This window comes from Cynoglossus semilaevis, chromosome 8, assembly GCF_000523025.1.
Source record: "Cynoglossus semilaevis isolate Cse_v1.0 chromosome 8, Cse_v1.0, whole genome shotgun sequence".
NCBI classification, from domain to species: domain Eukaryota; kingdom Metazoa; phylum Chordata; class Actinopteri; order Pleuronectiformes; family Cynoglossidae; genus Cynoglossus; species Cynoglossus semilaevis.
This window is the reverse complement of record NC_024314.1, coordinates 18,729,034-18,754,252: the sequence shown is the minus strand read 5'-3', so window position 1 is coordinate 18,754,252 and position 25,219 is coordinate 18,729,034. Positions and strand designations below refer to the sequence as shown.

Below are 25,219 nucleotides of genomic sequence, written 5' to 3'. Positions count from 1 at the left end.
GTAAATAACTGTGGCCAGAATCAGGGACATTCATGGTCTGTCCTCTAACCTGGAGGCCACCGGGGCAACCACAGACTCATAATGTTTAATATTCTGGAGAGAGTGTTAAACACTCATTGACTGAAGTCGCTGACCCTCGGGCTTCAGCAGGTAATTGATACCTCACACAGCAATGCTCTGTTGGAGGACAGTGTCTCTGTTCCAGGTGGAAAAAAATTAGCAAATAGAATAGTGTTGGTATTCAAATTAATACATGTTTAAATGAGTTCATCATTATGAATACTGTGCAGTTGAAGCTTTGACTGGCTGTTTAATTGGACCAGGCTCTTTGCGTGGTTCAGAAAGTTTGTGTGGCCACATGGGTCACAGTGACGGCTGTAATCATTACATTGGGGTCACATTGAGTTCACATACCAACCCAACAGGGCCTGACATCGAAGCTCGCCACCTTTGGGCGCTTGTGATAAATCAGACAAGATGTGGTGGTCGAAAGGTTGATATTGGTCTGGGCTGTGACTGGATCCGAGTCTTACCAATCCATCCATCCATTTTCATCTGTTACCGGATCCTGGGGGCAGCAGTCTCTATGACCGCCATCCAAATCACACTGCACTGTACCAACCCCCCTGAACCTTCCTGCAGGTGAGGAGTCCACTGTAAGGTGCCAACCGTCCTAACCGGGATTCAATCTTCCCCAGGAGGTGAGACATTGCCTCTGGGCCAAAGTGCCACACCTTGCCAATCTAGGACATAAAATAAACCACAGTGACGAGGTTCCCCTCCGTTGGGGTCTGTCGTACAGTACTCAGTTGTGTTGATTCCTTCAACTGTACAGATCCCTGAGTCCTACTCTGACCAGCTTCTCACTCAGCAGTTTATCTCCTCATGAAGCGAAGATGAAAATGGAAATGATCAATGTTGGTCCACATTTGTATTCTCTGCCATGTTAGCCCATCCAGCTTGCATCGACGTATCCAGATAAAGGCATCGTTGATGGGGAATATCCCATTATGAAGCATCTGAAGAGTTCCTCCTCTCTCTCTCTCCATAACCCAGTATCTCCCTCAATCTTTCACCCACTCACTTTGTCAGTCTTCCACTGGTTTGAAGGCTGTCGCTGACAGATGACCATCTCATTTCCATTCAGGCGTGGTCACCTGGTGTTGGGTTGGGGGTGCTGATGTGAGATACTAAGCCATGGAAAAGCTATAACTGTCACATTAAATCCCAGGCAGAGGAGAAGGGAACGGCGGTGTGACAGAGAAGCTATTCACAGTCGCCATTATCGGTGTCTCTGTGGGTGACACCCACAGATGGGAATGTGCGGCTCGACGTGTGCATGTGTGGAAGCATGTTTAGGTTCCATGATCTTCAAAGTGTCCCAAAGCAATCTCCTGCCTGACACAGGCTCAGAGTGATCCACTTATCAAGTCTATGGTGATGTGGGCTGTGTGTGTGACAGTGTTGACAGTGGTGATAATGGTGATTCGATTGGTGGGGCCAATACTAGATAATGGTGATAATGACAACTCTTCCAATCATTATTATAACTGTTGTGGTGATGAGAGTGGGATGTGTGATTGCAACTGTGAAAATTGGTGTTATGAGTCCATATCATGATGTTGCTGTCAAAATACTCTAGGACATGTATAGTAGTACAGGTTTTTCTTTATATCCCTGGTTCAGTTCTAATTCTAAATGGATAAGTTCTGTTATTAAAATTGTCCAAACCATAGAAAGAAAGGGCGACAACTAGTGGTGCGGAACATAATTGATTGTCAATAGATTACGAATTGATGATGTCATTCAAACCAATAAATGTAAAGCTGTCTTGGTCTTCTGACGTCATACTCTTGACATGGATATTTATATTAAAATTCATGTTATTTAATTGGAATAATGAACATATAAAATGTAGATGCCCCAGCTTTTCATGATTCTAACGAACGTTTATATTTAACAACTGACTGACTGTTACTGACTAACTGTTACAACTGAAAGTCTTTTCTTTGTGCTACTGTAAATACAGGTTAAGCACCCTAACATGTTACAGGCCTATGTTTCTGTTCTGCTGGACCAAAACACATTTCAACATTTCTGAATGTGACATGACTGAAATAAAGGAAGTTTGAGGGAAATGAGAATGAACACGTGTAATTAAAGGTCATTACTTGACCAGCAGGGTGTCATTTCCTTTGCTCAAACGCACGTAGCCACGAACAACCTCGCACAATGCTGCTCATTTGACGGCGATTAGTCACCATCCAGGTGAAGAACCTGAAGAATAATTCCGTCCACTTCACATAGAAATCTGAGTCTCATTGCTAACCTGCTGACTGCGAACATCAGGGTTCCCGACCTGTAATGGGCTTCAGAATGGCTGCAGGGATAAATAGCGTGGTGACGTGCACCTTTTTGTGACTAGAAGACATTGCTGGTTCTCAAATCAACCTCGGTACAAGAACAATAACTGAAAAAGAGCAGCAGGAACTCTACAAAGCAAAGACAATTACACCAAGAAGAATATCGTTCTGTGGGTCTACCTGATGTGATTTTGGCGAGGTGAATGGGAGAGAAAAAAAAAATCGCACTCCAATTACTGTGACCCTTAAGAGATTTGGAAGCGCTGTGAAAAAGCTCACGGTGTCGTTTGAATGGAACGGTGGCAGAATAGGGGAAAATGAATTATCGATTCTAATTACACAGCTCTGTGATTCTCTGTTCTCTGCGTGACAGGCCTCTCTTGGATCTTTCATGGTTGACCCTGTTTATGGAAAAGGCTAAGGCACCAGCACATGGCTGCAGTTAAGTGGCTGAAGTTGTTAGCATTGATTATTTAGTCAGAGTTTGAGTGGTGAGATACCCTCACTTTTTAGGGTTAACTTGTAAGAGCAGCTCCCAAACTGCCCGGGAGGCAAAGGGTTTGTTAGCTATGGCTAAACAGACCACAGAGCATACTACTTGGTCAAGCTTTTTTTTGTTGTTGTTGTTCCTTTATAGTTGTTTGATGGGCCACACAAAGAACTCAATATGAAATCCAAATAGCAGATTGTGACATATGGGGTATCCCAAACTGGGGTTGGTAATAAAAGTCTACATTCTGGTTTGCAATACTATTGCTGGTGAGACACACTTTTGCTTCCTGTCAAAACCCCAAAAGGAACTCAAGCAGAATAGTTAAGAGTGGTTTAAATCCTGGGTACTGTATTTGGGATACTTAATTTTCAATGTACAGCAATAAACTTTCTATAAATGAACTCATAAAATAACACTATCTAACATGTCAGACCAGACCAACTGTGCTCTGTGATGTGACGCAATAACCAGAACAACTAGACTGATAACATTTGGTGGCACAAGTATCCAGAATTCAGAATTCAATGGGAATAATATTTATGACCAAACATGGTCGTCTTCTGGTCCTGGTGTTTCAGACTAGAGACAGAAGACAGTTGGCTTCAGTTGGAGTGTGTTGCCCAGGTGTGGTCTTCCAGTAGACCAGATATAGGCCAGTAGAAGTCTTCTATTTATGTCTACCAAGTTGCAACGAGAACTCACTTTCACAACTTACTTCAGCTCAGTCCCTTTTGCACAGAACATTATCATATGTATAAACCACATTTGCATGTAGTGCTTCATAAAAATTCCCCAATAGACTGCTGGGAACTCCACCTGGGGTTTGTGTAGTACAACCCTCAGGCTGGATTTAAAAAGCATGAAATTTAAATGTGATCATCTCCTGCTTTCACATTGTCATGTTAAAAATCAAAACCTGCAGAATAAACTTTTAAAAACAGGTAGCTAATGGGCAACTATTGAACTGTTGAATTTAGCTTTAACTCGATTTAATTCTTTAACTTGTTTTGATAGCTCTGGAGTACAGCTCTCTAGAGTTTGTAACCTTCTTGTATGTGAATCCAGAAATATATTTTTATAATTTTTATTCAACTTTATATTTTCAATTTTGGCATGCATGCAATAGCTTATTTGTTTATTTACCTCATGGAATACTTCAAATATATTTAGCTACCATTTGACATTTTCATAATGTTTTTTTTTATGCTAACTTGTAAGTACTTTTGACCTAGCTATCCTTGTTTTAGCATTTTTGGTTAATGTTTACTTTACTATATTTATATTTTTAGATGGCTTATTTATTTTTCTAAATTTTCAGGCTAACTGCTTTGCTAACAGAAGATCTCCACTGTTTTTTGTATGTACTCTACTGTACTGTAGGTCTGTCAACATTGTCAACATATTGGGGCTATTTTTTTTAACAAGGCCTCACTGGACAGTAAACAGTGAATTAGCTGGTTAATTTTTTTATTTTATTTTTTTTATTTTGTATATCCTAAAAAAAAGTTAGCCAGTTGGTCATTTCTCACTGATAAGTCTCGGCCTTCTTGAGGGAAAAGCTTAGAGGACCCTGCCATCAGGTGTTTTTATGTCCATGTCACACAGGTGACATCATCTTCCGTGTGTGTCCACAGACTTTGCGCATGAACACGCGCATCCTTTGCATCATGGAGACGGGCGGCTGTAAGGCGTTGCAGGAGCGGGACACGCAGTCAGAATACTGATGAGATGCGGTGCAGTGTCACACACTGAGGTATAACACACACACACACACATGCCCACAACTGTGTACGCCATCATTTCCAACCTCCACCTCTGTGATCTCTGTCATGACTTGCTTTTTCTTGCATTTATCTCTCTGACATCAAGTCCATTGTGTCACAGTAGTTCCAGCTAAAGCCTGTCTGCCTGCAGTTGTAGTCGACTACACTGACACAGCAGAGGAGACAGTTTTACTCCCCCTATTCACCGCAGTATAATAGAGCTCTCACTGCTGAAGCCTCGTTGGGTTTGATTCTGAATGGAGGTGGTAATATTTTACAAGTAACTTTGACTAAATGTATCATTATCCTAATACGGAGTTCCCTGTGTTTTAGAAGCTGGTTAATAACTTAATGACCACTCTCTGGTGACACACGTGAAGGTACCAACATACATTTAAGGCCTCGTTTTCTCCGTGTCTCTAGTTCCTGCTTGATCACTGCTTTTTACACAGCGTATTTTCCCGACTGTGTCTGGCATCTGTCAAAAAATGTCAAAAACAAACTTTTAATACTGAACAGGCTATTTTTTTGCACAATATCCTGTTCAAAAATAGTTACATCGAGGGTAACTGAACGGACTCATCCAAGAGGCTTCTTCAGTTCTGACTGACTGACAAGGTCGCAGTAGTCAGTCAGAACTGAAGAAGCCTGTGGATAAGATGACCTGGATGACTGAGTACCTACACAGACACGACATCCCGTAGAACCGAGGCCAGATATGTTAGTGTAACAGGCTAACAAGTTCAACAACTTCTGGATCCCATCCGACACTAAATTGATTCACCCTTGGTTCCGCTTCTGAACATTTCCGTTGACTCACCATCAGATCAGTTCTGCTTCATCCATTACTTTTTTTTTTTTTTTTTTTTTTTTTTTTTTTGCTGCACTCTCAGTGAGGATTAAATTTTGCCATTTTCTGGGGTATTTGTAATGTACAATCACTTTGACATTCCAAAAACACATCCTTGAGTCCTGAATATTAATATTATTAATTTAATGTAATTGAATGTTTTTAATGTAAATAACTTTGGGACTGACAAAAAAATGTATTTTTCTACCCCCCCAAAAAAAAAAACATTTTAAGACTCTTTTTTTTCTATCAATAGTGGTTGTAAACAAAGCTGTGGTTAAGTGCCTGCTAAAAGGCTACAACAGTAGTAAATGATATAAAGTAAAAAGGAAAAGCAGTGTTTGTTTGTCGACTCTTATGTAATAAGTTGATGTATGGCCCGATTAGTAAAAACTCCACGATGCCGAACAGTGCGATCATTCAAAACAGTTTCCATTTACAATTTCCTCCATGCATAAGTATATTTAAAATCTTTTCACTAATTTTATTCATAATGTGGTTTTATGAGTGACTTTGAAAATATCTCCTGTCACACAAAGGACTGTAAATATTGTATAAAAGTTTTTGATCCATGGAGACATTTTTTTTTTTTTAGATATGTCTCCAGTTAAAAAACTTTAAAGCAACCGTATTTCTCTTTCACTGAGTTTTGTGTTTGTGTAACTACAGCCAGGGTCTGGTGGGGTAACGTAGGACCACCGTGAACGAGTGGTGTGCGGTCGTGTTTGGCAAGAAGTGGGAGTGATGATGACCACCAAAGTGTGACTGTGTGTGTTTGCGATGGGATAGGCTGGATAATGTCCCATTTATATTTCTTGGGTCAGAGATTGAAGAGATTGGAGGAGTGGGAATGTTGTCAGGTCACTGAGACCGCTCTCAGTCTCATATCACCTGTATCCACTGATTCACTGCAGTGCATGATTCAAGAATGAAGGATGAAGAAGCGCGGGGGGGTGAAGGGTGATATTGAAATGGGGGAAGGAGAAATACAATACATTTAAACGCATTTAAGAAGATATTTAATATCAGCAATAAAAGAGCTTGTCATCGGCAAACGCTTTCATTATTTAATTTCTGTCTCTCCCTGTCTTTACAATATTTTTAAAGAGGGTGGGGGGGTGTGTGTAAGGGGGAATATGAAAAGAAATCACACATCCCCTGAGCCAATACGCCTGCATGAACAGATTTACTAGTTTCATGACCCTCACCACCTCCTGCCTGGCTCTCACTCCAACTGCAATCTTTCTATCTATCTCCCGACACCCTCTCCCCGTATTCTCTCTCTCTCTTTCTCTCTCTCAAAATTCAATCTCGTATTTGCCGGTGATGGAGAGGAGCTCTGCGGTTTTATGCCAGGCGCGGGAGAATATATTAAACTGCAGGGGGGGGGGAGAAAAAGAAATAAATAAAAAGAGCGATCTATCTGTCCTAGTTTCTCTTCATTGAATAAGCATGATTTGGTCATGCGTGCTGGTTTATTTGCTTATTTGTATTTTCTTTCTTCTTCTCACTGAAAGCAACGCAGTGCATATTGATACNGGATTCTCTATATGCTGTCAAGGAAAAGAGGACTTTGGGGTTATGTAACGTAGTCCCAGCTTCTCTGATACCAGGGTCAGGCATCTGGATGTAGGGATTATTTTTTTGTGTGTGTGTGTGTGTGTGTGTGTGTGTGTGACAGCTCGAGGAATATCCTGCTTTGGAGTTTGAAATAGCGCGTCACCGAGTGGGTTTGGAGCGTTATCTATAAAAGACATTTCTAGAAAAGATACACTTCTTCAAACTGGTGTGAAAATGAAATCTGTCACTCGGCTTTTTACATGCCAGTGATTAAAAAGTTGTTTTTAATCTCCATAGAATTAAAAAAAATTTATTGAAAAACCTTTATTTGACCCATTTTATTGCACATCTTAGAACTTGCCTTACCTTGGTATACAGAAGGGCTGGGACACCTTTAGTCCCCAGAAGGAAATAAGGTTTTGAAAAAAAAAATAATAAATTGAGAAGATTCTTAACTGCAGGGTCTCGACACAAAAGTTGCTCACAGTGGTTTTCAGTGGTCAAGGCAAAAAAAAGTGAAGAAAGATCTTTCCTTTTCACACCTCTGAACAATAGGTGGCGATAATACCCCTGGCGCGCAAACTCTAGTTATTTATGAAATTTGTCTTCGGGAACCAATGCTTTAGAGGATAAGACTTTCAGGAGGACAGTTGAGGACAGTGGAAAGGATAGTTTACTGTCCTCTCTGTGAAAAGAATGTTAAAAAATGTTGAGATCAAGGTGTCTGAAGTAAAAGAACTGCTCAAAATGTCACTCAAAATGTAAATCATTTAAGCACTGATTTACTGTGCTGGCTCGTCTACGCAGATACGACCTTCGTGAGCAGTCGGTCTGAAAGACGTCCAAACGTCGCCCAGCACATTTCACAACTGGTCACAGAGATTTTAACACCTTGGGAAACAAACTTTTTTTGGACACAACAAACAACAGAGAAAAGGAACCAAAATTAAAGTCAAAACACTCTGAGGCGCTGGATTGATTCTGTTTTGGGTTTATGTCGGTGCCAGTGGCAAAGGCAGCGGGAAGAATGGCTTTAATTTAATACTGGCAAATTCATTGGACTAAATAATCAGACTTGAAATTTCACTTTGGAATAACCTGAAGGAGCATCCGTTGAAGAATTTGTCATGGTTATCAAACAGCTCCAACCAAAACATTTTTGCAGCACTGTATGCAAAAAGACCAAAGAAAAAGAGCCAGGCATAAAATCCCAACAGAACTCAGAGTTCTGTTGGGATAATGGCTGGTGTTTCTCATAGTTTATAATGTTCAAATGCCTCCAGCATCAAAAACTTGTTAGTGCTTTTTTCCTTGTGATAAGTTAAAGCAAACGTTGCTGATTCAGCTCGCAATCACACTTAAATGTACAAAAAAAAAACTGCTGTGTAAGACCAATAAAAGATGGAGATTGAGGAAAATTATGGAATTGTTTAAATATTTATTCATTTGTGTAGGTAGGGGACATTTTCATGACAACTGAAGTCCAGTCTGGTGTCACAGTCAGTAACTTTATGGTAAGATAACTAGTTAGTGAACAGTACAGTCAAATAGGTTTTATCAAAAAGACCTAATCTGTTGAAATGGGCTGAATGATAAAAAAAACAAAAGAACAATGTGTCATCTGCGTAACGAGAGAGAGAGCGTTACGGATACACTGACGTCAATGGATGTTATTTTTCTGATAACGTCATCATCGACTTCATCTCGCCCTCTGCTGCTTCTGGTCACTAAAATTGAATAATAAAAGAACTAATGCTTCATGCAGTCAATTTTGTCCTTGAAGCTCTCAAAAGACTTTTTTTTTTTTGACAATCTTCTTTCCTTGCCTGTTTGTTTCCGGTTTATATTTAAATTATTTTTTAATAAAATTAGTTCAAATGGTATGTTACCATTTGCTGTTTTGATAATATATAAACTTTATTTAGCCAAAACCCCGCTCTTTTACCCTTTGTCTATTTTTTTTTTGTTTTGTTAGAATACCAGAGGATAATTTTGATATAACCTGACATTTTTAATATTTCCTCCGTTTTACTTTACTTTTAGCTTTCTTAAAGATGCTATTTAATAATTCATAGCAGTTTTGTTTAGCTGTTTTAGTATCCGTTAGCTAATTAGTGTAACATTGAGTTTTCTTCTCTTTTTAAGGCATCTTACATCTTGTTTAAAACCTTAAGCAGTTTCCAATTATCATTTACAGAAAGCCTTTTCGACCGACCTCCGACGTATGTTTTTAATGATGTGCAAATTTAGAGACTACATAAAGCAAGAAAGAACATGTTTTATTTGAGTGCAAATTTGGCGAAACAAGCACGACATCAAATTGACCAAACTAGTCCATAGATGTTTAATGACTGAAACCTGCCCTTTGATTTCACCTTGCGTAACAGATTGCTACCTGAAGAGCTACCCTTTGTCTTATTTTTTAATACGGTCCATGCCACCAAGCTTTAAGAAAAAATGCTTTTTTTTCCCTCGATGCACGCAGTACTTCTTGTATCAGCACTCCTCTAAACAACTGACACGATGTGGCCAAAGCTTTGATGGCTTTTATGTCTGACTCCTGCAGTGAAGCTAGAAAAGAAGCACCTTGAATGAAGAGTTTGTGTCCAATTTGTGCGTGTGTGTGCATTTAAGACCTATTGAGTTCAGCTGACACAATATGACGCGCTCTCCTCCCTTTTATTTTGAATAGCAGGAAATGCGGCATGAATGAACAGGTCACTTCTGGGTGCCTTTGCTGTCTCGTTGGCAACAAGCCTCTAAGCTTCTTTAGTATCTTTTTGCTGCAGCATGGAACCTGCCAATGCGGTGCCAGGAGGATGAAAGGTGGAGGCGGGCAAGCGAAAGAGGAAGAGATTGAATAAGGGTGTGATAGATATAGGGGAGGGAGGGGTAGAGCAGATGAAAAGAAGCTTCTGAAGCCAGTGACAATCAGATATTGGTGTCTGAAGATGGGGGGCGGGGGGAGGCATGTGGGGGAGAAGACAAGATGCAAAGGCCAAAACAAACAAAGAGTGGACGAAAGAACAAAGTGGGCTGACAGAGATGATTGATGCCGAGGCGCTGGAGGAAGACAGGTAGATGTTATTGGAGGAGTGTGCAGCCAATAACCCCCAAGGGTCTGTTGTGTCAAGTCCATGTCCACAGTCAGCAAGGCAGCAACTGTAATAAGGATTCCCTATTGACCGGTCGATGGGAGACAGGTGGGAGGCTGCGGATCTATTTTTTCCCGAGCCTGGAAAACCAGCTCACACCAGTTCGCACTGATCTTTGTGTCGACTCTTTTTACAATTCCCATTACCGTATTTCCGTCATGATGTTTAAATGTTTGCTTTTCTTTCTTACGCCTGGCAACCATGTAGCTTTCCCACACACTCTTCCTTTCTCCTCCTCCCTCTCCACCCACCAACACGGCCATGTTAAGGAACAGTGATCAATAGCTCTCGTCTTTTTGCAGCCACAATATCACTGAGAAAGAGTAAAAAGCAGCAAGAAGTGCAGACAATAGCTGTCGGTTGTTTTGATTCATGTAAAGATATCAGAGTGTCATCCGTGTATCCAGCTTTGAGCTATAACTTCAGAGTCCGTTTCCCCGGCCGAAAATCCAAAACCCAGTTCTATGTGTTCCGACTTCAACCATCTGAATGTTTGATGAGTCCCTCAAGTCCAGCTGTCAGTCAAACGTCGACACAAATCCACTTGCTTCCCCCAACTGGCAAATTTACACCTTGTTCTGACAAAGAAAAGCTAAAAGCACCAAAAGCAGCAGTTTCTGTGTCTGTTGGTACATGAACAGGAACCTTCCTATTTGTCAGATGCTCTAAAAAACATCACCCAAACTTCCTGTAGCACACTCGACAGGGGGGGATGCATTACCACGAGCGTCATCTCATCCCTGTGAATGTGGCACTCAGGAGCAGCCTCCAAACTGGTGATTGACGCCGTGGCAGAATCACGGCTGACAAGAGTACGACAAGTGACGGTTGACACCCATGTCTTGCACTACAGCAGCGACACGGGCTCACGGATGACTCGCTGCCAGATTTCTTTTTACATGACATGACACACGCCGAATTTTACAGGGTATAGTTAATGTATAGATCACATTCCCCGTGCCATTTTTCTTCATTTAAATCATGCTCATATGCACCAGTGATCCTACACACACACACACACACACACACACACACACACACACACTTTGGACCTGTCTTCCTGTCGTCCAAATCTGTCTTTTCCACGCCTCATTTCCTTCCTTGCCTTCCCTCAAAAAAGTGGCACTGGCAGATACTTGCACTCACTCGGAAGGGGAAGAACAGGATATATCAAGTTGAGTCACAAAATTGGGTTCAAAATTATATTCCTCTGTCAAGACAGTCTTGACTACTTCCTACCAGAGCTGACATTGAGAGTGTGTCTGCAGGAAACCAATTTTTACTCTCTTCCTTCCCTTCAACACTGGCCTGATGTGCTTTGTTATGTATTGTGGATTCACTCAGGGCCTATTTTAAAGGCAAAATGTTTTACAAACAGCGGTGTTTTTCACCCTGCCGAGGACCTAGCCGTACAGGGATCTTCTCGTTTGTTATTTAGTAGCACATTTTTGATTCAGAATTAACCACGGTAGGATGTCAGCATCAGACATAAACAAATTAAAGATCAGGTTTTTATTGTTTAAGAAATTGAGTAAAAAGCAACATTCATTAATAAAAAAAAACAATAATAGCGTAACAAATAATACCGTTGGTTAGGCTTTGTCATTAATATATCTAAATATGAATTAACTGCAATTAAATTAAAAATAGCAATAATTTACAAAATGTTGACCTTAATCTTGGTCGGCCACTTCTTTGGCAACTACTGTGGTAGCATTGTCTGCCATTTACTGAGTAGCATAGCACGGCAACAGTGTTTGAATCACATACAGCTGAAACGCTGTCAGAGAAAGCCCCTATAAAGCAGAAAGTTATATTAAAAGACATTTCATGTATCTGTTTTTTTAACGATTAACTTTACCAGGAAAAAATGTTTTGGAATCACTTAAACAAAAACAAATCTATGGGTAAATGTACACTGGCCTTTGCAGAGGAGATGCTCCTGAATCCAGGCTGCTTTGAAGCCTTGTTCTGGCCCTGTACTCCCAGGTGCATGCGTTTTACCTTTTATTAAAATGTGACTGGGACAGTCATTCAGTTTTCAAGACAGAATGCTTAAAATAGCAGAAGGGTGATAATGGATGTGCAGTGTGTGCATATCTGTCATTGTTCTGCTTATTCTGAGAGTGTTATACAGGTCATCCCATACAGCTGTGTCGGTAACAGCTGCTTCAGTTAAGTAGAGCATGGGCATCAACTTTAATAATCCAGGACAGACAGAGTTCCAAACATGAATTCATTATTGCTATCAGCCCAACATCTGTGGACAGCTGCTAGCTAGTATTAGTGACCCAGCAAGGAAGGACACACTGAGCCAAGTAGGAAACTCTGACGGTTTGTCAATTCCTGTGTGTTAAATTATATCGCCTGATGAAATACAAACTGTTAGCTAAAGCACCCTGGTAGACTACGGACTACTACCAACGCAGTATTTGCTCTGGGCGGTTTGGTCATCTGTTGTTAACAGCTCTTTAGTTATGCCGAGGCTAAATATGGATATTAATATGAATTCACTTTGTTTTATAACCTTCGGTTATCTTGTGGCTAAGTAGCCTTTCGCTATTTGGCAGCTCACCTTAAGGTGGGTTGAAACGAACCTTCTGCTGTTTGGCTAGCGTTATCTTTTTGTAGTGTTCTGGATAACATTTTGCAATCTCTGTGCAGAGTTTATTGTTGCTAACCTTAAGCTAGCTGGCGATTATTTAGCTTTTTGCTGTATTATGGGTAATGCCTTATTTTTTATGTGTTGTACTTTTGTTTGTTCATTGTTTCTTTTTAGCCACAGTACAAATCAACCTTAAGCTCTTCCTGTGCTAACTATTAGTGATCTGGGTGATGTGTAATTATTTGTATATTTTTGCCATCCTTATAGTTTTTAAATCATCCTTGTGTAGTTCTTTAAAGTGGTTTATTGCCTTTTTATTGGGTATTAAAGCTAGTTCTCGCTAAACTTTAGCAACGTTTTTATATAAATGCAAAAAGCAGAAGTAGAATTAGTGTATTTTTCACTTCAGTTACTGACCATTTATGATTTTTAACGTTCACCTTCCATTGCTGTGTCCTCAGTACAGATTAATGCAGAAGTTGAGCTTAGGGTATTTTTTTACGAGCTAATGAATGTACGAAGGGTAGTCACAGACTTCAAACATTTCTGTTTGTTTAGTCATCATGAAATCTGCAGTCTGAGCCAAGAAAAGTCCAAACCACTGCTAAATGTTATTTTCCTAAGCTCAGATTAGCGTCACTGACCCTCCTAAGCCTTGCTGACACCACCTGAAGGAAGGAGCCTTACAGAGACATGTTAATTGACAAACAGCAGATCCTCACCTTGGGACAGACTAAAGCTAATTCTCACAGTCTGTGCCTGGATTCACTGATGCCCCATTTTATCCCCTCTACCAATTCCTTTGGACTCCCTGCAATTTCCCTGATGTGATGACTCAGAGCTCTGACTCATTTGTACTATAATATTAAAAAATGCTTAGTGTCAACTGAGTGAAATTGAAAGAGACAGAGTAGGATAAGCAGAGATCAAATGGTTTTAGAAATCGCTGGATGAAATTTGATTTCAGGGTTTCTAATTATAAAAGCCATTTCCAAAAAATGTAGCACACCACCTTAAAATCTAATAAAAATATCATATATTATTATTTTTTTGAACGAAGTCTGGCATCATCCTAGTTGTGAAGTTGTACTATTGTGTACAATTACAGTACAGAGCTCTTCACTAGCAGTACCTTCAATGTTTATTCAGAAACTCCAGGAACGGCTGCTGCATCACGGTGTCATCACAGTGGCTGGGTTTAATTACCAATCATCTGATTGGTCCTTTGTGCTTTAGAGTCTTTGGATTTGTTTCTCCTCCAAACAAACATGTAAAATTCTTGACCTCAGACCAAAAGAAATTGACATCGCTACAAGTTAGCTTGTTCTCAGCTTGATTCAGTCCCAGGAGCATCAAGAGTGAGTGACTAATTGTGGTAGCATTTTCATGCACGTTTGGCTAAAACAGTGGTGTGAGGGCAGCCAGACAGCCAAAATAATAAAAAAAAAAAATTCAAATCACGCACAAAAATCAGTTCCATTGTTGTTTTCTGTCATACCACGTTGGTAGTTAATTCCATGCTGCAGATTCGAAGTTTTAAAGGCCTTAGTAAAAAGTGGACCAACTTTTAGGGTCGAGACTGGCACTCTAACCCACACATACACAAACGTGCACGCACACACACACGCACACGCTCAAACACACACACAAAGACCTCATTCTTTCCAAGGACAAACGTGAAAACAAGCTGCTGAAGTGGTGAAAACCAGCTAATATAAAATCTCTGGGCTTTGACCTGCTATTGAGAGGATGCAGGGATTTATTGTGCGGCGTCAAGGCTGTAGGTTAAACCGTACAAACTCTCCTTTTGTTTTCTGGATCTCCTCCATGTACGAACACACCCGGGAATGAAATTAGAAAAAGGATCTGAACTCCTTCCTGTCACATTTGTCTCGAGTCTCTTTATACTTTATATCCAAACTTCACTGAACAAAAACCATTCAAATGTTCCTCCTACTGAACTCAGACGCACCGAAAAAACTTCCGACCGCTTTAGCAACACTTTTGCTGTAATTCAAAGGTTAGGCACACACTCTTATTGTTGTGCTTTTCACTGCCTTTAAAGAGTCTTTAGGTGGAAGCAGTGACCACATGATGCTAAAGATTTGCAATCTGTTCAGTTTCAAAGGCCGCTGCAGTTCATCGCATCCTGCTGAGAGCTGATTCCTGCCTCTTAACTCAGACTAGTACCGACTCCGGCTGTGCACAAACTGCTGAGTCGTTAGGACCGGGCCACTACTGTAGTTGGGTGTGTGTGTGTGTGGTTTGCAAGGAATGTGTGTGAGTGTGACAGCAGAGGAGGCTGTTGGACAGCAAGGACGTGGCATGATGACAGCTAGTGGTCCTCCGGGGGAAGTAAAGGGGATTCTGATCAATCTGGCTGCTGCTTGGCCCCTGGCCCTGCAGTGACTGTGGGGCCCCGGCTCACAGGTTTGTCCATGAGCTGCTCCGGCAACTGTTGTCTTTACAAAGATGAACGCACATGTTCATAAGTAATGGATGCTACTCGGTAATGCGAATGCATATTCAACAAAAAGCAGGACAGATTCTTGCAGAAAGAAGGGCGGGAAACTGGTTGTGAATCTGCACGTGCTCGCAGTGCTGATAATTATGTGCAAATAAAGAACGCTCACACAGACCCAGGAACAGCTGCAGACGGTGATTGACAAGCCGATGAATCACTTGTATGTCAAGCTGCGAGCTATTTATACATTATTTCAAACAATTATACAACGTTGACAAATGAAATGTAGATGAGCCGTTTACAGTGTGGAATATTTATGGGATTTGGTTGTAACTTCCGTCGGCTTTCGATCTCCAACACCTGCTCATTGTGGGAATTTACATTTGTCCTTGTCGGCTCTATCAATATGGCTGCATCAGAGCTTACAGTAGGTGGAACGGAGAGGAATATCGGCCAATGGGGACCGACGATTGTTGATCAGCGTCAACTGTTTCCTCCACCACAGACAAATGACATTGACCACCAAAGTAGGGAAACATCTGTGTGAGTCCCTCTTGGAGGATGATGTTTAATGTTCCTCAATCCTGATTGGTTCACCCGTTTGTGGTATTTCTGCAGTTATTGTAAACCTACATTTTTAAAAGAAGTCCCATTGTGGTCTGTGTGTTACAGAGCTAAGGAGAGAGTTCCATTCGTGGTCTTTTCTTATTACGTGGCATGTGTGATTCCCTCAGTTTATCGCCCACGGACTGGGCCGCATTGAGGTTGTGTCGGAGCAGCATATTGCCCACGGTCCACCTATTGATAACACAAGTTCCACAGCCTGCTAGTTGGTTTTAATCCCATTGATAATCTGTGGACTGAACTGAAAACCAGCAGACTAATACGTGGTGCATGACGCTAAAGAACCCACAACCGTTACCTCAGAAGACTTTGTGTAAACTTGAAAATTCTCAATGACTACTTTCTGTTATTCAGCAGAAAGGAAACACCATTGACGGATGGGAGCATCCCACGTAAAGCACGACTATAAAGAGGAGGTGGGATATAAATTTCTTGCCCTTGAGAAAGTCTTTAAAATGAATTAAATTTTCTCGGGGCCAGCTTATAATTTGCGTTTCAGATGGCAATGCATCATTCAGTAGAGTAAGTGAATCTGCAGAGGTTTAAATCAACACATAATGGAAATACACGGCTCTGTTCCCCAGGAGGAGGCGACGTTCATCACCATGTTGGCAGCAGGAACGTGATATAATATTTGTCAGGCTGCAGTGTGTGATTATAGCCAGGTTAGAGTGCAGAGGTCAGAGGTCGGCCAGATCGATAACCACATTGTTTTTCCTCTTTGTCCGATTCGTGTGGACACACTGACATCTGGAAAGACTGAGGTTGTAGACAACCGTGTCTGTCAACAAGCTAGTTTGTCTTGTTCGTACTAAATGTCAACGGGGTAACGGATAAAATCCACGTTCCTGAAATTGCGTGAATGCTGGAATGTCCTGCGGTGGCAGTAGGGAGGGAGGCAGGGTAGTGTGTTGTTGTTTGCAGGTATCTTTGCATTGATCATCACCTTGGTTGTTGTATTACTGCATCCTGGACTGAACCAGAAACCAGAAACCCTGTGGTCCACTGGCAAATGTTCTCCCAGCAGGAAGATGTATATGTGTATATGATGTCTTTTTCCTCTTAATCACATCGATCACATATCCTAAAAACTTGGCTGCTGCAGGGCTGTTTGTGCACTTAATCTCTCTGGGGTTACCTTCTCATTACATTTACCCCTCCAACCTCCCTCTCCCCAAGTGTCCTCCCCACACACACACATTTGCACATCTATCCGAGGTTATGGGGCTAATTCCTCACGTCTCTTTCTATATCTCCAATCTTCTTCCCCGGGTGTTAAATTATGGATGAAACCTACCTGACAAGGCAGCCTGTTACATCAACCTCCCTCCGTCCTCTCACCTGGATCCCAGCGGCTTCATTATTCTGTGTGAGGATCATTTGGCTGTGAGTAAGCCCAGCCCAGACACATGGGTGATGATATTAATATTTATCAGAGAAGGGCTTTTTGGAGGCTGAAGATGGAGGAGGAGGAGGAGGAGGAGGAGACAAAAAAAGAGAATGAATGGACGTGAAGAAAAACGGAAGTATAAAGACCTGACATTTGTTTCCTGATAATTTTTTTTGTCTTTTAAATGTTTTATTTTGCTGGAAAAGAAGCTAATAGTGTGTGTGTTTTGTCCCGAGGCTAACAGCATGTTAGGTTATTTATTCATAATTTGATACCCTGCGCCCTGAGTGTAGCCTATATTTTCTTTTTTGCTCCAGATGCCGCAGCTTTTTCCTCCCAATAGTAAAATTTCATTTTCATGTATTTAAGGATAAAATATGAAAGAAAATGTTGATATTTAACATACTTACACCCCCATATCTATAAGTGCTTCGATTTAACAGCTATAGAATAAATGCCTTACCGTCGATGGCTGTAATAACCTTGAGAAAAAACAGGTTTAAACCTCAGCTAATCTTTCCATACGTTACTGTTTGGTCACTGCCTTTTTGTTGCCACTTTTCCTGTTAGCCATTAGCTATTTCTATGCCAGTCTATAATCATGCTTTGATTTTGCTATTATGCTAGCTTTGATTTGGTGCTTCCTGGTAACAGTAGGCTAACTGCACAGATGCTTTAATTATGTTTGTGTTAATCATATCATTCTAAAACCTCCTTTGCAAACCCACAGATATGTAACCATCTACTAGAATGTGTGTTCTAACATGTATTAACTATTCAATCATTATTACATATGTTAGTATACAAAAATACTAACTAAATGCACTAGCTAGCTACACGCTAGCATGGTAGCAATAAGACATAACACTATAAGACTTAAGTCTAGAATGATAGTCCTATCATTTCAAATAGGACGAATAATATCTGATGGCGATGTAATTTTTGGAAGGTTTCATTTCAAATAGGACGAATAATATCTGGTGGCGATGTAATTTTTGTAGACGTCAATTCCGATGTCAAATGTTGCCCTGTATTTTACGTAAGAGAAATATGTCCTTCTTGGAAATAGTTCAGACACCACTGACTCAGATCGTAAACGTATACTCATATTTTACCTTGAAGATTTATACAGACCACAGTATTTGAACACTTTTGTTTTATGTAAGTGTTATAGAAAGATGTGGATGCTGTTTTATTTCAGCCGCTGTTTTTATGAGCTCTCGGATGACACGCTGTCATTGACAATCACTTTAGCATCTGTCACCCCTTACTTCTCACTGATTCGTAATCACCTCATGTCGGGAGGTATAATCGTGTGTTTAACCGTGGCGTCGTCTTGCTTCGACGTGTTTGCAGTGGCCGTAGACCGTGTAATCCTATTTGTTGTTTGGCCCCAGTGGATCCCGAGCCAGAGAAGACTCAAAACAGACCTTGTTTTAGGCCTGGTGTTGTTCCTCTGCTAATAAGATTCAGTGACTGTACACGGCAAGGATTATCTTTTTAGTGATTGAACAGGTGATTTGAATGCATTCAGAACACGGTTCACTAAAAGCACTTGAGGTGAAATTGTACCTGGGCTTCTGTGATCTTTCATATGATCATTCTAAAATTGATCTATAAAAAATTATATTAGAATTGCGAGAACTTTTCACAGGTACAATATTTTAAAAAACCAATGCATTTGTTTTATTGCTAGTAAATGTTGAGCAACATAAATATAATTTAAAAAGTGGTATTTTTTTTAAAAAATTACTATAAAAATAAAATCAGACTCCAGACCGATTGATAAATATCAGCCAACCAATAATCCACAAGTACCACATTAGCTAATTTGTGTTAAGGATAAGATAAAGTTATGATAATAAATGACGAAAAACAATATAATATAATATTATTTATATATATATAAAGATAAATTAAACCTGATTGTTGTAAAATAAATGATAAATTCCAAAAGAAAGATTCCAATGTTACCTAAAACAAAATTTTTAACATAAATTTGCAGTTAAAGAGTAAAGGTCAGAGATAAAGAGTAAAGACATTGTCTACATTCATATTACTCAGGGAATGTAAAGTATACCAGTAAGGAAAATGCATTCTGGGATATGATGACATTAATTAATTCAGAGGTGAATCCCTTAAGTTTTAATTATATTGACTTGACTGAAGGAGTGAAAAATTATTCCAGGATTCTCCATCTGGATCCATAAAACTCTGAGCATTCCATAAACGTGAGTGATGGCTTCGTTGGATATACCAAAATAAACCAGGGAAATGGAGCTTTTAAATGAAGTCTCATGATCGGCTCTGGTGGCACTTACCTCAAATTTACACAACCCCACCCTGCTGCTGTTAAATCAGCTTTAATATTCACATGCGTAAACTATCATTAGATACTTAGGTCGACAACAACCACACACGCTGTACTTGTGTGTGGCTGTAAGTCATTTATGCAAAGCTAAATAGCTTAAGAGTCAAAGTCTAGAGAGTTTTGAAAAGCTGTAATCACACAGAGTGTGTTTTCCCACAGATGCCGGGACACATGGCAGCGTCCACCACTTCCAAAAGTGATGTTTACCCTTTGAGTGCAGCTGTTAGTTCTTTTTTATTTTCCTGCACTCTTCCCCTAAAAATCAAAAAGCACTCAGAGATGTCAGCAAATCAACGCTGAAGCACCTCTTAACAAATGCACCATCATCACGCATTCTTCACGATCCTGCCATAAAGGTCATTTCAGCATTTTTTTTCCCCTAACAGTCTTATTTTTAACCTCACCTTTCAAATTCTGACACACAAACACAACCTCAAAAACAAACAAACTTCTCTCGTCTGACCCTTTTTCTCGATGATTACTGTTATAATTCTGTACTTTAACCTCACTGTTGTCTTTTTAGTGCATCAGAGAAAACAGGAATATTCAACTAAAATGTCTTTAAATGATTCAAAGCTGAAGGTGGGCCAAGTAAACGTTTTTATCACCACAGTTGCTAGTACAGACTCTGGTAGATTATCACTTTCCCCTCAAACAATATTGATGATGTATAGAATCTGATTTATTTGGCCCACATTGTCAATAATCTGTATGTGTCAACAATCCCGAGTTGTTCTGATAAAGTGATTGGCCACACAGACTAAATACTTTAGCCCACATCTTGTAATGTAATAAACCTTTTTTTTTCCTGGCCCAAATCTGGTGTTCAGTATATGGGTCACATCTCAGTCAAACAATCAAAGCTAATCTATTTTGTTAGAAAAAAAAATAGATTTAAATACCTTGTTCCAAATATGGGCAGGAGCATTCTGCTTTATACAAATGACTCACATTTAGTGGCCCGCATTTGATGTCTAGAATGTTGGCTTTGTTTTGATGACCTACTTTTATTAGACCGACTGTATGTTGCCAAAAGATGTTGTCTTGCCATCTATTTTCTTTACCTGAGATGCAGTACACATCAGGATACCTACATGATAAAAGTGACCCGTTTTATTACGTGGGCGCTGAATTAGTGCTGTGTCATTAGTTCCTGTCTTATTTCAGAACTTTACAAGGCGGGATCTAAAGTTGACCTTTCTACTTGGATTCTGTCCATTGAGTATTTGGGCTTCATCCTGCACAGTCCAGAAAGAGCGTAGGGGTCTGGGTTAATTAACCATGGCTGTGATTATGAGCCCGGTTGTGTTTCTCTGAATGTCAGCCCACTGATGGGCCGATGACCTATCCAGGATGGTACACTGTCTTTCACCCAATGTCAGCTGGCATGGAACGGACTGGATGCAGCGAGTGCACAGTAAATCTCTCCACACAGACATTCTTTGACAGGACGAAGGCATCGGCTGGGGGAGATCATTTCAGCCAGACACCAGTCAACTTTAATTTTCTGTTGTGAAGATACTCAGGGAAATAACTTTAATTAGTGAAAGTTGATATGATCTACTGCTGGCAACTGCTGTCTGTTTAACCAGGGGTCAGCGGCGGCTCCACATGAGAAGCCGAGCTGCCTGAATGTTTAGTGCACAGCGTGGTGTATGTGATAATTTGCACTGAGTCCTTTGTGGAGCCGTCTATTTTATCTAATTCACGTGTGCGGCTGCCAGCAGTGATTCTGTATTCATGTTTTTCCTGCATTTTTCTATCGTATAAAATAACAAAAATTGGGGGGTAATCGAGTTGGACTTCTTCTTTTAAACCCTATGGTTAACCATTCAGAGTAACAGACAGCTTTGAAAAGATGTGGAGATCAGGGTGCATGGGGGCGTGGGTGGAGATGAAGATGCTGATACCATTTGAAAACAACCAGAATAGATAGTATTAGAGAATTAAAAATGGTTCAGCCAAACAACTGGAAAGTTAATCGGCCACTTGTGGCCCACATTTGGTGGCCAAGATTCTACATTTACCATTTACCAACATCCTGAATTAAACATAAAGCGTTCCTTTTATTTGTTCGATGTTGGGCCGAACAGCCAGAAAATATTTGCAGCCTACATTCTGAGTACACCTGTGAGATTTCTAGTGGCCATGTTTTCCAGCGGCCCCCGAACAAAGGACTCTAAAAGGGAATATTAAGATAGAAGGAAGATTATAAGTGGTCCACATCCCAGCTGTTAACCACATCGTGGGCCACTTGTCATGCAGTACTACAGTACATGTCAAGGATGTACCCATTCCCATAAAGCTACATCCAAAGAGAGTCAATATACTAGAGTTCTCACCTACAGTATGGCCATATTAGAGTGTTCAGTTAGGCTAACCCGGTGTGTTCAGGGACTGTGGGAGGAAACTGATTTACCAGTTGAAAACCCACATTTGTAGTCCATGCAAAAAGACAGGGAATCAAACCAGGGACCTTGCGGCTAATCACATCTCCCACCGTGTGACAGTTCCAGATATTATTAGACAAATGAAACCGCAGCAGTAAAACCAAGGGGTGTGTTGACATAAGCAGTTTTATTTCTTATGAATTTAAGGATTAATGAGAAGGAATAATGTTTCTTCCACTAAAAGTTTTTTTTTTTCTTTTTTCTTCCTTTTGAAGATCCCGTTTCAGCTTAATACCATACTGTGTGCTCAACCCTTACAGCACCATATGAGGCTGGTAAATAATTCATATGCTCCCAGCTCAAATAGTTGTATAATATATAAAAGAGCAGCACCACCTTGGGCTTTAACCTGTATGTATATGGAGTGTGATGAAGAGGGAGATGGGGATGGATTCCGCACAAACCTGACAGATTGAGGTTAGACCTTAAGCTACGGCTCAGCGAAAGACCCTTGCAAACTTGCGGCTCAATTACTTACGGTCACACATAAAAATAGGATTTCCCGAGAACTGTTTACTTTACCGAATTGATGCTGCTGGTCTACATGTCGATGGAACACGTGCTGCATAAAATCCCTGAAGCCAGTGAGAAAAATCAAAGCAGAGTTTGTTCAGACACCTTGGCTACATGGAAAATAAAAATAAATTCTGCGCACCGGTCGGTCTTTAGAGGTCTGGTGGTGATATCCAATGGCTGAAGTCCAGACGAACATCCCATCCATCAAGTGGAACATGTTACAGTGAGAGCGGTGCTAAAAAAGACATAAGAGGTTCATGACTCTGGGGTTAGGGGAGCACTTTTTGGATTTAGGACTTTAAACCTGCAGCTCTCCTCGGGTGATTCCTCGGTGATTGCTTGAAGGCAGCTGCTGGGATTTTAGCTGTTGTTACCTTCTAAAGGTTCAGGCTGGAATAGAGCAAAATCAAAGGAAAACTGAAATAAAAGTGTCTGTGATCATTCATGTCTCTGGTGTCTAAACGCAGCTGAGAGCAGGGAGGTGTGTTCTCGTGTCCGAGGGAACTGAATCTGGAACAGAACGGTGAAAGTATTGGAGTCCTGCAAAGGAACCTTAGCATAGATCATTTATTAAGGCCCTGTGAATGTCTTGGCTGTGGGGGCAAGGGGGTCGGGGGGGCAAACTGGTCCAGTGGTGCCCTGCAGAAGGTTCTAGATTACACCCTGGATTCTTCAAGTGAGCATTTGGAATAAAATATTTTCCTAAAAAATAAAAAATAAATAAAATACTAAGCTTTTCTGATGTTTAATTAATGTTACTACCATTCCTTAAAAATCCCTAGGTTTTCTAAAGCTGTGTTTACCAAGTAGCTCAAGGAAAATAAAAATATAATAATGAGTTGCTCTAAAATAGAAAAGGGCAAAAACGGCTCGTGGGCCAGATACAGCCCACTGAGCTTTCTAATCCAGCCCGCCAAACGCCCACTGAGCTTTCTAATCCGGCCCGCCAAAAACAGGTACAAGGTAAAGACTGTCGTCCAACCTTTTACGTTTCATGCGTTACAGTTAATCTAGTGTAATTCCAGTTGACGCTGCTAGATGGCGGCATATGTGATATGTGCAGGATTTTCTTTGAAATTTTAGGTATAATCTTACATGTTAATTGTACATTATATTTTTTGTTTATAAGATTTTGCCCAAACATTCTACAATCAACCAACACAAATATAAGCATGTGATATTTCCACAAATCTGAATAGAAATATGTTGCTTTAAGATGAAAAAGCTGAGTGTGAGGACTTGATCCACTTTATGATAAATTGCCGCCTTCAAGTAATTGTCCTTTTCTTGAAGACATATCTACATTTCTGCCTTAACCAGTCTGCTATTTGAATCTCCGAGCTGTGGATTTACATTTTGACCATCCCAGCCTAGTATTGTGACTGATAATACCCTTATATGTACTTTCTTTCCCTTTTCAGACACCGCATTGAAGAAAAAACGACGTCTCTGCTCCAGTTGGTCGACGGTCATCCTCCTTCACGTCACTCTGGCCATACAGAGGTACAGTGCCGCCTTGTAATGAAATCATCTCTGCCTCTTTTATCTCCAGTGTTTTATTTTCAAATGTATGAATTCAGGTGACCCTACAAAACTCCCACAGCTGCCATGACTATGAATTATTATCACAGTTTTTTTCTATATCTGAGAGTGTGAATCCACATCAAATACGAAGCCACTGTGCGTGACAGTTGGAGCCCCAGCCACTACACTGAATGTATGATATCTGATTCCAATACATTATTCAAGACTTGGCTCTATACATATTCACCATTCTGTAGTCAATCGAGCAGCGAGGCCTGCACAGTTGCAGGGACGTTGCCGTGTAGCCAGGAAGTCAGCCAAACAGAGGCAGCCGGAGACGAGCTGCCGAGAGCCGTCACACAGCCATGACATTGTCAGAGACTCGGCCTTTATTCTGTTGCATATGTGGCTTTTCTTAAACTGCTAGTCATGAATTATTTTCACCTCCACCTCATAAAGGCAGCGGCTTCATTTCATAACGCGTCCTTGAAGGCATTTATGTACCACTTTCTTTGGAGGTGCGTTCTGTGTGCAGTAAAAGATAGAATGTGGTGTGAGCGGACGGATGTGACTCAGTCAACAGTTTCATAAATGCCCAATTAGAAATCTTTTTTACATTGTGATTCAGACCATTTCATGTGAATGAATAGATAAAGTCGCCGCTTCCGGCGACCTTCGCTGGCCGACCCAGAATGAACTCCACTCCTCTCCTATACAGTACTCCTATTTTGCTGAAGCTGAAACTCTAGCTGTCTTTTGAACGTGTGCACAGCTAATCTGTTTAACTATAAAGTTTTCCTAAATGTTATTTCTGTTAGCCTTTTTTGCTATTATTTTTAAAAAGCTCTGCTGCTCGTTAAACATGTTTGGCTAATTTAGCTATCAGTACTACATTTTTGCCTATTTCCTAACTCCCAGTAATGTATTCTAGTGTTTAACCATTTTTAATAATTTTAGCATTTCTGTGAATCTGTTCTGCTCGCTTATTTGTTCCTACTTTACTCAATATATATAGGTAGTAATTCAATTCAAAGAAGTACATTTTGGTTTTTTTTTATTCTAATCTAACACCTCTGACTGATTTAAGAGAA

The 25,219-nt window shown here is 40.5% G+C and overlaps 1 long non-coding RNA gene across 2 annotated transcripts in view; it reads left to right on the top strand.

Moving 5' to 3' along the window:
- LOC107988841 (uncharacterized) overlaps nt 1-24,429 on the top strand; it is a 117,522-nt gene extending 93,093 nt beyond the window's left edge. For both annotated transcript variants that reach the window (XR_001760335.2, XR_003050365.1), the window contains exons 3-4: nt 4,491-4,609; nt 24,026-24,429. This is a non-coding gene — a long non-coding RNA (uncharacterized LOC107988841). The remainder of the gene's footprint in view (nt 1-4,490; nt 4,610-24,025) is intronic.
- Nucleotides 24,430-25,219: the final 790 nt, after the last annotated feature.